This window comes from Poecile atricapillus, chromosome 2 (genome assembly GCF_030490865.1).
Source record: "Poecile atricapillus isolate bPoeAtr1 chromosome 2, bPoeAtr1.hap1, whole genome shotgun sequence".
Taxonomy (NCBI): Eukaryota; Metazoa; Chordata; class Aves; order Passeriformes; family Paridae; genus Poecile; species Poecile atricapillus.
In genome coordinates this window covers 99,009,657-99,012,876 of record NC_081250.1, presented here as the reverse complement: position 1 = coordinate 99,012,876, position 3,220 = coordinate 99,009,657, and the positions used below count along the sequence as shown (strand labels likewise).

The window sequence follows — 3,220 nt, the reverse complement described above, 5'->3', positions numbered from 1 at the left end:
GGAAATTCTCCAGTTCGACTCCACAAGAGAGTCTGTGTCATTCTTTTCGCTGTTCCCAATAGAGCAACAAGGGGCTGCATAGGGCATTACAAATGCCATGATAAAGAATTTAGAAGAAATGTCCATTGAATGACCTGCACTGAAACAGGGAGAAGTGAAATTACAGCAAAAATGCAACACTTGAAACCACAAGCTGATTACCTCTTCTAAGCTTTTAGTTGCAGTGGAACTGCAGAGGAAGCAGTGGAGTTTGAAGCTGAGGAACTATTTATCTGAAGAGAAATTATATGCTGTGGGGCAGGAAGAGGATTTAAGATAAAGTATTTAACGATAGCAGACTAGCTAACACATTGTGTAAGCAGCTTGTTGTGCCACAGAGAGCAAAAATCACATATGAAACTTATTCAATTAGCTCTTCATTCAGTTTCTAGTGAATTATAACAACAAATTATCCCAAAATTAAATTAAAGTTTTTAATAATTTTTATGGTTTTGTTTGTACTTTGCGTAATGTATCTGCTCCTGCTAATCATCACACAGAGTGATAGATTACCTTCCACGGCTTGCATTCCATCATGATGCATCCAGAAATTCTCAGCCAGAACTGCTCAGAGTAGCAAAGGTACACAGTACCACAGTACACACTCAGGACCTTTGAGACAGAAGTGATAACTGTTAAACCTTGGTAATCATATAGCTGTAAAAATCCAGATTTTTTTTTTTTATGAGTGAACAATGGAACAGAAGCTGTTCCAAGAAAACATACATAGCCCAACACAAGTAAGAGAGCAAAATAGATAATATTCCTCCTGTGCATTTTCTATTAAAGAAGCAAAGGGACCACTGTTCTGCTAACAACGTCTATGAATATCCAAGAGGATTTCACCTATCTGTCTTCTGGCTAGACAACAAACCAATCATGGATTTTACAAAGATCAATTGGGATCAACAACAGGCAGCTAAGAATTTACTATGTAAAGTCCAGAATTTCACCATGATTTTTTTGCCCTGTCTGCTTGAAGTCAGTTTATCTACGGCTTATGAAATACTGTTTTGTGTCTAGTGTTCCTTTGAAAGCTAAAATCTGAAAGTGATATGATGGCAGAGGGAGATAAAAAGTGGGAGATGTACTAAAGGAACATATTTTCAGGAAGTAAATGGATGCAAAAAGGATTCATGTTATATTCAGATGCCAAACAAAGGTGCCAAAATGCTGAGCATTTTGCATAGTCCCTGCAGAGAAACAGTAGATAGGAGTCCAAGCTAGAAACATTTCTTAATTTGAGTGCAATTAGTCAATATGGATACAAAACAAGCTTTCCTAGATTAACCTTCTCCTCTGAATCACTGGAACAAAGTCATGAAAATAGATTACTTTTCTTACTGTTCTGATATGAGGAGTGGAGTTTTATTGTGGGTTTGGATTTTTTTTTTTTTTTTTTTTTTTTTTTTTGTGTGCAATTATGGAAAAAAAACAGGTGTAATTTATTGTGGAGACTTAGAGAACCAAAGTTTTTGCTTCACAGAGTAGAGCATTCAGATGCACTTTACTATGTATAATTGCCTTTTATGTGTTGATTTCTTCTCTTTCCAGTCTTCATTGAGACTTGGTTAACTGAAATTTGTAAGAGTTCTGTAAAGTACAGATTTGTAAAAGCATACTTTTGTATGAGTTAGTCAAATACTAGCTGACTAGTTTTTCAGTTAGGAAAGAATGCTTTCAGTCTTGAGAGAAAAAAAAAAAACAAAATAGAAGATATTTCTGTATAAAGCTAGAGAATTTATGGTAGGCATATCAATAAATATAATTTTTATGGAAACTGACATAACAGTAAAGGGACACAAGCAGATGGAGAAAATTTTTCTTGGGCTGTGTGTGATATCCACTGTAGTATCTAAATAAAACACCACATTATGTTTAAAGTAATGAAGGCTGTTTAAAATTATTACAGAGGACCACTTTTTCCTGTGCCTACATCAATCACATTCAGGAACACTGTCAGTATAAATCACTTTATCCATTATTAACAAGTCAAAGGACTTACCTGCAGATTTCTCATAAAGCCTCGTGGTATGAAACAGCATTACAAGAAGCAACAGGAACCATGACAAACTTCAGCTGATCTGCTGACAATGTTTGTTCTGTTGTTTCTGTAGTGTAGGATGTCGACTATAGTGTGAATCAATACCTGAAGATGGCTGAACCTCTCAGTGTGTTCTATGTGGCAGCTGTCTGAATGCTTACAGCACAAGTTTGTAGTGGTGCAGGACTAGAAGGTATTTTCATTACCTGAAGTTGGAAAGAAAAAAAAAACAAAAACTAAGTAATTAAAATGGAGTATTTTCTGCAAATTAATTAATTAAAAAAAAAAAAAAAAAAAAAAAAAAAGCAAGTGCCTCACATGTCTCACATGTGAACTGATTGCAACCAGCAACTAAGCCTACCCAGCTGCTGGGTCATTTCCTCTTCAGTGTGAGAGTCAAAAGAGAAAAACTGAAAATTCATGGGTTAATAGAAAGGCATTTAAATAGGTAAAACAAATACTTGACACACAAGAAAAGTGAAGCAAGGAATTAATTCATTACTTGCTACTGGCAGGCAGATATCAGCACTTCCAGGAAAGCATGGCTGAAACATGTTTAATGATTACTTGAGGAGACAAACACCACAGCCATGAACATTCCTTCTTTCCCCTCCTTTTCCTGCAGCTTTTACTGCTGGTCACATTGTAGAGAAAGGCATATCCCATTGGTCATCTCATATCAGCTGTCTAGGTCAGGTCCCCTCCCAGACTCCTGTGCATGCCAAGCCTGCTCGCTGGGGTGATTGAGTCAGATATTGGGACACTCACAGAGTCATGCAATGATTTGGGTTGGCAGGGACTTTGAATGTTATCTAGTTTCAACATCCCTGCTCTGGGCAGGGACACCTTCAGTTAAACCAGGTCACTCAAGACCTATACAGCCCAGTGTTAAAGACTTCCAGGGATGGGTATCCATAGTTTCCCTGGGCAAACCATTCCAGTTCCTCACTACCCTCATAATAAAGAATTTTTTTCCTAATATCTAATCTAAATCTAATCTCTTTGTCCTGTCACTACATGACATTGTAAGCAGTCTTGCTCCATATTTCCTCTAAGTTCCCTTCAGGTACTGGAAAGATAATCAAGTGGGGGAGAAAACAGATTGCTTCTAAAGAGAGAACCTCAAACTTGATCTCA

The 3,220-nt window shown here is 37.0% G+C and overlaps 1 long non-coding RNA gene across 1 annotated transcript; it reads right to left on the bottom strand.

Moving 5' to 3' along the window:
• Positions 1 to 552: 552 nt before the first annotated feature.
• On the bottom strand, positions 553 to 2,483 carry LOC131576512 (uncharacterized). The gene is made up of 3 exons (XR_009276997.1): positions 2,411 to 2,483; positions 2,045 to 2,289; positions 553 to 651 (listed from the first exon to the last, which is right to left on the bottom strand). It is a non-coding gene; the product is annotated as an uncharacterized LOC131576512 (long non-coding RNA).
• Positions 2,484 to 3,220: the final 737 nt, after the last annotated feature.